Here is a 12,216-nt window from a genome sequence, read left to right on the forward strand (position 1 = left end):
TTAAAATTTAGCGAGGGTTAACCACCCATACCGCTAATTAAGGGGGATGGGGGGGAGGGTAGCTTGCTACTGCTCCCACTCACACACCGGTGATTTAGTTCACTTTGCTTTTGGCTCAGATGGTGTACAGTCGTTGCCGTTCCTCATCCTTCACCGTAAATTTTGGACTGCCAATAATTCTGTTTTGCTTTTTCTTTGTGTGAGTGTGTGTGTGTTGACTTCTGCGACCATGCACGCCTACCCTGGACCCGATGGGCGGCCCTGCGGAACCTATATGGTGGCAGTGGAGACCGATCGCCACACCCTTTGACCCGTCTGAAGAGGTCAATTCAACAGTGTAATAGTAACAACCAGTGTAGAGAATGTCGGGAGTGGTCTGTCTCCCAGTGGGAGACGTTTGGGCGACGACGGAAGGAGAAGTTTAAGCGGGATATTTCTCTTTCGAAGGTTCCTTTGAAGGGGGAAAACCCAAGGCCTCTTCTTCCATCTCCCGACCTTCCTCCGAAGCTCCAACTCGTTCGGTCTCTTTCAAGAGACCGTCGAGTAGTAGCGTACACCCTTTTATTTGCGGCCAAACCCAGTCCTCGAGAGAGAGAGAGAGTTGCTTCCCCCTAGCGAAGCTGCCCCACCTCTACCCCGGGTGATGCCTTGTCTATGTCTTCTGTGTTACAGGTATGGTTGTCCTTTGGGCTTCCGGGTCTGCCATCCAAGAACTCCTTGCTGCATCTCATCCTCCGGGGTGCAAGTGTTTAGCCGTCGTCATCGTCGACTAAAGAGTAAGATCCTCTTGCGCTCGTCGACGCCGTGGTGTCAGAGGTGTCTTCTGTGGTTTCTGCCGACGCCCCTGCCCCTCCAGATTCTCCAGCTGTTGCTACCAACTTAGGTTGCCCCGTTCCTGATCATCCTTCGAGGGGGAAACTTAGTCCTACGTGTTTCTCCCCCTCGGGGGAGTTCTCTCATAGAGACTCCTCTGCGGAAGACTACTGCTGTTCATGGTCAGCTTGCTGATCCAATGGCCCCTAGAGGGCATCTAAGTCGCAGAGCTCGTCCCCCGCTTCTCCTTAGAGGTCGTCCTTCACCATCGGTAAAAAGGCACCTCTTTGGCACTGCAGCCTCGTCATCGCAGCCGTCCCCCGCAGAGGAGTCTCCGCATCAGTCATCTCCTGGCCCTAGACTTTCGCCCATTCCTGGACCTTCTCTCGACGACGCTGCTGCTAGTCCTCGGACCTCGGTCCTGGACTCTTCTGTAGATTGGTGGATGTTCGCCCTTCCAAAGGGCACATTCATGTTCCTATGCTCCCTACAAGCCGATCTACCATCACCGTTCCTGTCTCCTGTACAGCTTCCTGAGGCTCTACCTAAGTGTGCAGTAGCGCGCTAACGCTCTCCAACTCGCCAGCACCCTGCAGTGCACCAGCGCTCACCAATATCTCGTCAGCGCCAGCCTGCTCCGTCACACTCTACAGATTGCCCACGCTCTCCAGCTCGTCAGCGCTCTACAACACTTCGCCTCGCACCTTCACCTGGTGGTCCTCAGCGTCTTCCAGAACAACCTCGCCACAGAGAGCAACCTTTGCTAGCTCGCCAGCGCTCAATAGCCAACCTACAATCGCCGGCGCAACAGAGCTCACCGAAACCTCAGCGCGTGCTCGCGCAACTTTGGTCTCCTGCTCGTCAACGCTCTCCTGTGCGACAGCGATCTCCTGCCCGCCAACGATCTCTTGCATGCCAACGCTCTCTTGCACGCCAGCGTTCTCCTGCGCGCCAGCACTCTCTCCCCTCTTAAAGAGAGAATGCCTTGATGAAGTCATTGAGCCTTGGCATGGCATATTCCCGTGCTGAAACTTGGTGACGGGCAAGAGGGCTCTCGGATTTGGGGAAATCGCTCCCCCAGTTCAAATCTAAATTTCTCTCTCTCATCTTTTTCTTCCTCTTAATACTACTTCAAACTTCTCGTAATTTTATATACTTTCTTTTATGTTGCTGTCCCAACTCTAATGAGTAAAATTCCCCATATGTATATTTGTATATACTGTATGTACATATATATGTATGTTTTTTTTTTTCCTTTTTTTTTTTTTATAATGGCGTAGAAACGTTATTGCTCCTGCTTTGATGAATGGGAGGAGGTGTCACGGTTGTGAGGTGTTTTTTTCAAAGCTATACGAGAGTTATTGTACATATTTTGAACTCAATTCTTGTTTTAATAGGCAGCCAGTGTAAATTAATTAATGTAGGAGTGATCCTTTCTTGGATGGAACACCTTTTATCAGTCTTGCTTCTCTGTTTATTACGTTTTGTAATTTCTTAAGTTGCACTTTTGGTAAATTGTTGTAGATGGAGTTACAATAGTCAATCCTGATAATAACTGTTTATTACAACTTTCTTTTACAGAATATTCATCCAGGTACTTCTTTATAAAAGAAATTTGTCCAAGATGATAACCAGCAGTTTTTACATAACAGTATTTATTTGGGCATTGAAAGACAAGTTACAGTCAAGAGATACGCTGAGATCACAAACTTTACTAGATATCGGGACAGAGTTTATATTTATATTTATTTGAATATCACCCAAGTTTCTTATACTGTTTTTCTTTCCAACCAATATAAACTTGGTTTTATTTTCATTTAACTTGAATGTTTGATTATCATCCATTCCCTAACCCTGGTAAGAATTCAAAAGTTTTAGTAGTGTTGTCTAGATCATTTAAGGAGAAGTAAAACTGTTTATCATCTGCAAATAGTTTGATCTTCTCTCCATGCCTTTGCAGTGTTTTTGAGACCAATATTATACAGTGATACTTCGTTCATCGCAGCTAATGGGGACCAGAGACCCCCGCGAAAGGTGAAAATCCATGAAGTAGGATTGGGCCCCTCCCCCGTAATTTTTGTATGCGTGTGCGGGTACAAGAATGTTAAAATACTGGAGAGAGAGAGAGAGAGAGAGAGAGAGAGAGAGAGAGAGAGAGAGAGAGAGAGAGAGAGAGAGAGAGAGAGAGAGAGAGAGGGGGGGGGGGGGGGGGGGAGATATAATGTGCTTTATATGCAGTATATGTACAGTATATTATACTTAAATCTACTGTATTTAAAGTATAAAATCATGCTGTAATGTGTACTACATTCACTCACAAATATTTTACATAAATCTACAAATAATATACATCTACTCACTCAAATATTTACTTAAATCTAGTTTTTAATTACTGCATACAGATCATTCACACACACACACACTCTCTCATATGATACGATATTATGGTGTTCAAACACTCACCAATGACAGTAGTATCATCAGCTGTAATGATGATGACGACGACATACTTGTACAGTTCGATGAATGTGATGATGAATGATGATGATGGTGTTACTGTATAGGTATAATGAGGCCTTTATAGCAGTTCTGGAAGCACCTCGTCATCATCAGATATTGGCGCTGGGTCTTCGTTATCTGCTTGTGAGAGAAAGACACAGAGGCTCCCACTCCACTCGTAGAGGGTTGACGTTCACCCAAAGGCTCTTCTGCTGGAGGCGGCAGTGTAGCTAGCTTCTTAAACTTGGTCAAGAACATGGTGATGGGTAGTTGCTGTCGTTGCATTTTCTTTTGTTGCAAAATACCCTTTTATAATGCCATAACCCCATCAACTCGGTTGCAAAACGCAACGGCTCGAACCATGTTCTCATTGACTTCATGTGCAAAGCGTTGCAATGCCCTTGCTATGTTGCAGGTTCTCCAGAGTAAGGTCAGTCTTATTCATTTCTTCGTCTTGCTCTTCCTCACTTGCTGACTTCGTCATTTCAAGGAGGTCTTCATCTGTCAGAGGGTCTGAATGGGCCTCCATAAGGCTGTTCACGTCTTCGTCCGTCATGTCAGCGAATCATTCATCCTTGATTATGCAAGCCAGCATCATTGCCTTTTCCACTGCGGAGAAGACTGTGTAATCATGAACAACAGCAGGCCATAATTTCTTCCAACTTGAAATGATTGTTTCTGTTTTCATTTTTTGCAATGCTTGCTGTAAGTTAGTCAAACATGACGCAATGTAGTACTTGCACCAGTACTTTTTCAAGGTGAAGCCTTCTTCATCGTCGTCAACTGCCGTGATGAGGCCCTCCATCATAGCACGAGTGTAGAGTGACTTAAATGCACGAATGACCCCTTGATCCGTCGGCTGTATAAGTGCTGTGGTGTTGTATGGCCTCCTGCCCAGTCAATCAAGAGAAGGACCTTGAAAGGGAGGCCCTTCTCCGCCAGATACAGCTTTACCTCAGGAACAAAGCACTAAATGAACCAGTCGGCAGTCAGGGCTTTAGTTATCCAGGCCTTTGCATTATTCATCTGTGCACTTCATCCTTGAAGAGGAATGTATGTGATCTCTTCCAAAAAAGACCTGTCTCGTCCATGTTGAAAACTTGTTTAGGAAAGTACTGGTCATCCTTGATAATTTTTGGAAATTCAGCCTCTAAATAACAACGGGCACCATTGGTATTGGCAGAGTCACGCTTTTGAGGCCGTATCGCTTTTGAAACATGTCGAACCAGCCTGTGCTGTCTGTTAATCCTCGTCCTCGAGGCGGCGAATCACTCATCGTAGGCTAGTACGCTGTGGTTCGTCAGCATCATCTTTATCGGCTTCTTCTTTGTCGTCGTCATCGGGCAAGGTTTGATCATAGTATCCAAACATATGTTGTTTTTTTTTTTTCTATAATCTGCAATCCACATGACTAATGCAGGTTCCATCTTAACAATTCGCTTATTACGCGGCGTTACCACATGTTTCGGTTGTTTGTTAAATGTTATTGTCGCAGTTCTGCGGATGTTCACTTCATCTTTATATAGCGCACAGTAGATCCGTTCACACTATAATGGCGTGCCACCGCAGCATAACTTCTGTCTTCTTCAACATATATATTTGTTTTACCTTTTCAGTGATTGTCATCATCTTCCTCGTCCTCTTTGGTTCACTAGAGGAATCTTTTATAGGGGCACGGCGCTTAGCAGGCATTTTAATGGATTTACAGAAGTTAAATGAATTGCAGAACAGTATGAATGCAAGACACTTGTAAGAGTACAGTACAGTACAGTGTGAACGAGAGACTGGCGAAGCAGCTGGATACACCAATGGAAGATGCTGGGAAAGGATGCAATGATGCGCAGCTAATCAGCTCACGGGCTATATCCACTCTTGTTCTGATTTGTTAATCTTGCGCCGGTAATCAATCACGTGCCTTGCCTGACATCTAGTGGGTATAAGAGCAAGCTGCTCTCCTTGTCTGGCTGCCCAGGAAGCCATTTCTTTCGGTCATCAAGATGAAACATGGCTGCTTTCTGCAATACGGCGATATTTTCACATTTTTATTTTTTGACAAAAAACCTGAGTCTGCAAAGTGGTGAGGGATCACTTTAGATACAGAATAAGATTGGGCCCAGTACACTTCTCTGAGGTACCCTTCTGTTTGAAGGTTCATATGATGAATAAGAATTTCCAATTTTCACACAATTTCTGTCAACCAAGTAGTCTTAACTATTCAAAAGCTTGATCTTCAATACTGATGGACCATAAGTCATTTAGTAACAGTTCATGCACATCTGTATCAAAAGCAGCACTAACATCAAGTTATATTGGTCTGCAACATTTCTTTTCATCTATTATTTCCAGCATATCATTTACAACAGAACAGACAGTTGTCTCCGTAAGTTTAATTTTCGGTAAGCAGACTGGTTGTCTGGAAAAGCTTCTATTTCTTCTAAGTGACTAATTAGTTGTTCAAGAATTACGTGTTCTAGCACCTTTGAAACAAAGGATTGATTCGAAATAGGTCTATACGAGATTGATTCCTGATAACCTAAAGCACTTTTCAGATCCGGTGTGACTATTGCTATTTTCTCAGATTTGGGAAACTTACTCATCGATGCTTGTATCTGCTATTCTCGTACTTTTTTCAGCTAGACTATAAAAGTTTCTTTCTCCAGTTACTTCAGATTATTATTTTTATTACAAGCCAAGCTATAACCCTAGTTGGAAAAGCAAGATGCTATAAGCCCAGGGGCTCCAACACAAAAAAATGGCCCAGTGAGGAAAGAAACATATGTTAAGAAATAAGCTACAAGAGAAGTACAATAATAAATAATCAAAGTAAAATATTTTAAGAACAGTACAGTAACAACATTAAATTAGATTTTTTATATATAAACACTAAAAACTTCGAAACAAACAAGAGGAAGAGAAATAAGATGGAAAAGTGTGTGCAGGTGTACCCTCAAGCAAGAGAACTCTAATCCAAGACAGTTGAAGACCATGGTACAGAGGCTATGGCACTACCAAAGATTAAAGAACAATGTTTTGATTTTGGAGTGTCCTTCTAGAAGAGCTGCTTGCCATAGCTAAAAGTCTATTCTACCCTTAGCAGGAGGGAAGTAGCCACTGAACAATTACATTGTGCAAAGAAGAATTGTTTGGTATTCCCAGTATTGTTTGTCAGGTGTGAGGAGAAGGTGGAAAGAATAGCCCAGCTATTTGGTGTATGTGTAGACAGAGACAAAATGATCCCTAACCAGAGAGAGGGATCCAATGTAGTACTTTCTGGCCAGTAAACGGACCCAATAATTAGCGGTAGTATATCAACGGGTGGCTTTGCTTTTGCATTGATCTCTTGGTGACATCATCTCGTGCTATATTATTGAACTCGTTAATTTTATCTGTGTATCTGGTGTAGCATTAATCTGATGTTGAATATTTGTAAATGACCTTGTTATATTTTCTATTTTGTTTTAAAGAATACTAGATAATTATTTGCTAGTTCCTGGGGTTTTTCTCCTTTACAATTCCTATTATACCATTTAGGAAACGATATAACTTAAAAATGTTTATTGCTGCTGCGCAGATCTTTCTCTTAGTATTCACTGTTTTCCCTTCTTACTAGGTAATTATATTGACACATTGCAGTTTTATATTCTACCCATGTACTTTCCGTTTTTAATAGATTCCACTTTCTTTCTTTACATCTTTTTTTCCCTCTTCTATAAAGTCTTTATCATATTCACTTTTACTCACCCTATTATATATGGTCATGAGGCTGTCAACACATAGCGCCTAACAAACATTGGTTATCATGATCGCAGGGAATACTGATACCATCATTTATTTTCTTTAACTTCTTCAATTAATACAGGAGAGAAGTTTGATTTATGTCTAAAGTTTATTTTATTCACTGCTGCATGTTTCTGTACTGGTGGTCTAAACGTAATAAGTTTGTCCAATGGAAAGATGGTGCACTTTGTTCTACATTTATATCAGATACAATTTTATTCATTCCATCACTTAAGACTAGGTCTAACGTATGCTCAGTCAATATTATTCACCAATTGATATGATTCCAATAAGTCACTAAATGCTGAAGCATCAAGATTTGATGCGTCGCGTCATCCATCCAAAGATGAAAGATTCCACAAATAAATTCATTTTTCTCTATGATAATCATCTTGTTGAGTACAGTACACTGAATTCTTCAAAGAAGATACTATTATTTTTTCATGGAGGTTTATAAACTGTTACAATGGAAATTTTTTTTGTTGTGCATGAAGTTTATTTCTATATATGAAGAGCTTGTTACACCAAGTTCTTTTTAACATCTTAAGATTTGATAAACCCTTATGAATGAAGACCCACCCCTACCAGACCTGCCTTCTCTCGGAATAGGAAAGGAAGAATGTGTGTAGGGGTAATTTCAGCGATCTTAGCTTTATCAAAGTTGGTTAACCATTTTCAGATATTGCTAGTATGTCCAAATATTTCTAATTTATCAATTCTCAAATTTGAATCGTTTTATTACCAACATTGTATATTTACATAGCCACACTTTATGACATCCTTAGTCTTTTCAATTCCAAATCATAAGCTTTGAAATTTCTCTAACTCACTTTGTGGTCATTTGGTTTGATAAACTTAGTGCAATGATGCAAATTACATTCTTTGGTGGAATGTTTTTCTGAACATTTCCCGCAGACTTTATAATCACTCTTAAACTTGCAATCTTTTGAAAATGACCATACCTCTGACAATGGTAGCAGGTGATCACATGGTACCTATCACGTATGTTATAAGTACACCATCACAACATACCTTTATCATGAGTAAACTAATAGCATTTTTACTTTTGATATGTAAATTAAACCTTTTTTTACTTTTGATATGTAAATTAAACCTTAATTAAAGGGATTTTTTTTTTTCAGGAATAAAACTGGTCCCATTACTGAAAATAATAAAGGATATCAAATGCTGCAGAAAATGGGTTGGAGTGGTACTGGTTTAGGAGCCAAAGAGCAAGGCATTACTGATTGTATTGAACCTGTACAATATTAAGGTACTATATATGACATCTTGGAACCTTTTTTATATTTTTTTCCACTTCATGGGATAGTAAACTATGTACAAAAGCAAAGTTCTATTTGTTTTAAAGATTCTCCAGTGGACATTTTTTGATTCAGAAGAACAGGTTATAGCAGTGTTTAGTTTTGGATTGTAAAGCAAGTTTCTTCCTTTAGGATGTTGTGAATTTGCTTTTTCTAATATTTTGTGTAGATACTTCACACTTGCTTTTCAAAATTTTGAATAACAAGATATGTAAGTAGCATAGCTAGGATACATAAATTCATTGTCCCTGTTCATTATTAGAAATTCACAAATTTGTTTGGAAATGTACTTTTACAGCACTCTTATAATTTTCCAATTTCAGTATGTTCCCATGTAAAGCGATTAGGTTTATTTATGTTTGAATGAAGCTAAAAGGTTATAAGCCTTGATGGCTGAGATATTTTATTTTACGGTTTTGCATTTTTTAGCTGTAGCTGATGTCAGAAGGATATGGCTGATTAGGCATGACAATGGTTGTTGACTGAAGTTATTCATTTTGGTATTACTGTACTGTATTATGATTCCATATATTTATATTGTACAAAAATACTGCTATTATTTTACCACAGATGTGTATACAATCATCAGAATTAGCTGTAAGGTTAGATGATGATTTTTCAGTTTTATATGTAAAAGTGTTATCTGTGGCTTGGAGGATGTTAAATTTTAGATTGAAATATAGATAAAATTTAGACTATATTCAAGAAGAAAAGTAATGTATTTTTTTTTTTTTTTTTTGCCTTGATAAAGAAAATTTGTGATGCCAATAAAGTACATTTACACTGAAATGGAATTAATTTCTTTTGTCAAATTTTTTTTATTTTTATTCTTGTAGTTATGTTCCTTGAAAAGAAAGCCAGTTGGTTTAAATGTGTGGTTGAGGAGTAGAAACACTTATGATAATGTATTCACTGGCATGGATTGGACCTGCTTAACACGGCAGAAGTGCAGATAATGTTTTTATTAGAAATGGGATTCTGTTATGGTTCGTAATACTTACAAGAGTCTTCTACAAATTTGTAAACACTTCAACAAAGTTGAATTGTCACATGTTCAGGTGCTTTAGGTAGTGAACAGTTCATTTGCATAAGTACTTTCCAGTCCTAAAATGGTAATTGGGTAAATTTGTGTATGCAGCATATACAGTATCTATATCTTTATAGATATATGCTGCATACACAAATTTACCCAATTTACAGTTCAACCATATTCTTTAATTTGTAAAGTTCTTGCAACACAATGTAGATGGGCAATTTGAAATTCCTTTTCTCATTTAGATAAACTCTTTCAATAAAATTATGATGAGGACTTATAAGTTTTGTGACAGAAAAAGAAATTGCATTAATAGCTTAACATCTACAAAATGCAGTTGAATACCAACACCACTTTCATGTTCTCTGTGGTTAAAGGTAGTTTTTTTCTTTTACCCATTTAAGAACAAACATATACAGTAATATCTTGATGTATTTAGGAATAGGCTGAAACAAAGATGTGCATTATTGTATTTTTAACCCATGGTTCAATATATATGATATGATTGTAAAAAAAATTAGCTGAGGTTTTCAAGAAATAAAGAAATGTACTGCACCATTAACTTGAGAGATATAAATATGTTTAGCAAGTGATATTTCTAATCATATTTATATAATGGTATACTTTTTTTTTGGATTTTGGGTGGATATCCAATATTCAGCAGCCAGAATAATTTTTGAGTATGAATATTCTATTATGCTTACTGGAATAGATGAAATGTTTCAACTCATATGAAGTATAAAATTGTTTGAATATCAAAATTTCAAGCAAACATTCTGTTAACTTGAGGTGCACTTATATATAAATATGTTGAAAACACTTTGTGTAGAAATGATGGCAATTCATTTGAATTTTAAGCTATATTATTTGAATGCAATCTTCTTGAAAAGACTAACTATCGATTAGACTAAAGAGGTAATTCTAGTAAACTATATTTGCAGAATTTCATTGACTACCAATATACATCCATTGCGCAAAGAAAATAAATTACGGCTTTTGAGAAATAGTTTCTATGAAATATAGTATATAATGTTGTGACTATGAATATGTACAATCTTATGCTCACCACTGCGATTTCAGCATTTCAGTTTCCCTCATTCCTCAGGTCTTATTGCTGTAATGACTGTGCTGTGAGACATTTTTATTTTTTGTTTTGATTGTTGTTGTCAGTGAAACTGGAAAACAAAAATATGGTGGTTAGGTACTGTAGTTTTATATCAGCTAATGACCTATAACTTAGTCTTTATAGATAATTATAAAGATGTGAACTTTAGAAGTGGTGAAATCCATCACTACACACACACAACATATTGGAAGTTCTTGGTGAACCATTGTTGAGATAAGGTGTTTTCGTTACTTCTCAAGTGGAAAAAGTGAAGGCTTCATATGCCCAGAAGATAGGAGTGTTATTTTTTGGCAAAATTCAAGTAGCACAGATGATTTTTGATGTCTGTAAACTCAGAATTATTAAAGTATTTCATAGCCCTATCATGTTTATCTTCCTATCATAAGAAAACTGTGCTGCAGTCTTCTCTAAAATTTCTCAATTTCAAAGTATAAACAGGTTAAGTCATAAATGAAAATATAAACAGGTTGAATCTAAAATGAAAGTGCTATATACTTAAAATTTATTAACCAGGACCTTCTTTATACATCTTAACTTTAGCTCAATAACTGTGGTAAAAGTTTTAAGTACTTTCCTCTGACAAACAATATACATATTTAGTGAATTGTTATAAGGACAACAAATGAAAGAAGAAACTTTCTGGAAGTAAAATAGGTAATATGTGGCCCCAGGGAGTAAATGCAGCTGAATGTAAAACTAAGAATTTTAAATATAATTTGCATTTTTCCTTGCTATACAAACTCAAATCATTCAAAAGAGTTACTCCTAATGTTGATTTTTTACAACCAGACAATAATAAAAAAAAAAAAAAAAAAAACGGAGTTTGATTAAAAGTATAATAGGTTCTTTGATAATTCCACTGCTGTGGTGGACAGTGTTACATGCTGCTGTCATTAAGCTCCACCCTATCCTGGTCAAAGACTTGTGGGGTGGTTGAAGCAGGACCTTAGCTTAAATAACTCAGGTTTGTATGTCTAGGAAAAATACAAATTATTTGTTAAATATGAAAAATTTAAAGTAATTTTTATTTTTCCTAATGATACCAATCTTGAGCTTTCTATTAGTGATAAACTTTCAGCGAAGTTGGAAGACTAGCAGAAATTACTGAGGTATAGGCCGATGAAGACGTTAAGTATTCAAGATGCCGAGAATCTCTGGTGTTCTAGTGGGTCACCCATCCCAGGTTTGACAGGAATTCTAGCAACTAAGTTGCCATAGCTGTCATGTTAGCTAATAAATTCAATTCTCTATGAACGAGAGAATCTGGGGGGGGGGGGGGTAACCCCAAGGGGTTGTGTCTCCTGATGCAGGGAAGGATCAGATTCAAGGAATCTGCCTCCACAACTGTGTCCAAGATCCAATTTGTTGCCAGAGACTGCATAACTAGCACAGTTCCTATCCTTACAAAGTCGGCTCACGAAGTAGTCCTATTCTATACGTGAAACAAGGGAGAAGGTAGTAGACAAACCAGCAACCTGGTCCTTGAGGCATAAGGTATGTAAGCAATTCTGTAGTAGGAACGAAGCATACACAAAGAACGTACATTCATGAGGGATGAACATCCACAAACGTACCGGATTCAATGAAAAAAAACAGGCAATATTAATGGGAGTTCTTTAAAGTTTTCAGGTGATGAAAACTTCGGG

At 38.2% G+C, this 12,216-nt stretch overlaps 1 long non-coding RNA gene across 1 annotated transcript in view; it reads left to right on the forward strand.

Moving 5' to 3' along the window:
• The window catches only part of LOC137621554 (uncharacterized), a 59,418-nt gene extending 48,488 nt beyond the window's left edge, over positions 1–10,930 (forward strand). Inside the window, exon 3 of the long non-coding RNA XR_011040253.1 lies at positions 8,232–10,930. This is a non-coding gene — a long non-coding RNA (uncharacterized lncRNA). The remainder of the gene's footprint in view (positions 1–8,231) is intronic.
• Positions 10,931–12,216: the final 1,286 nt, after the last annotated feature.

The sequence above is a fragment of the Palaemon carinicauda genome, chromosome 28 (genome assembly GCF_036898095.1).
Source record: "Palaemon carinicauda isolate YSFRI2023 chromosome 28, ASM3689809v2, whole genome shotgun sequence".
Classification (NCBI taxonomy): domain Eukaryota; kingdom Metazoa; phylum Arthropoda; class Malacostraca; order Decapoda; family Palaemonidae; genus Palaemon; species Palaemon carinicauda.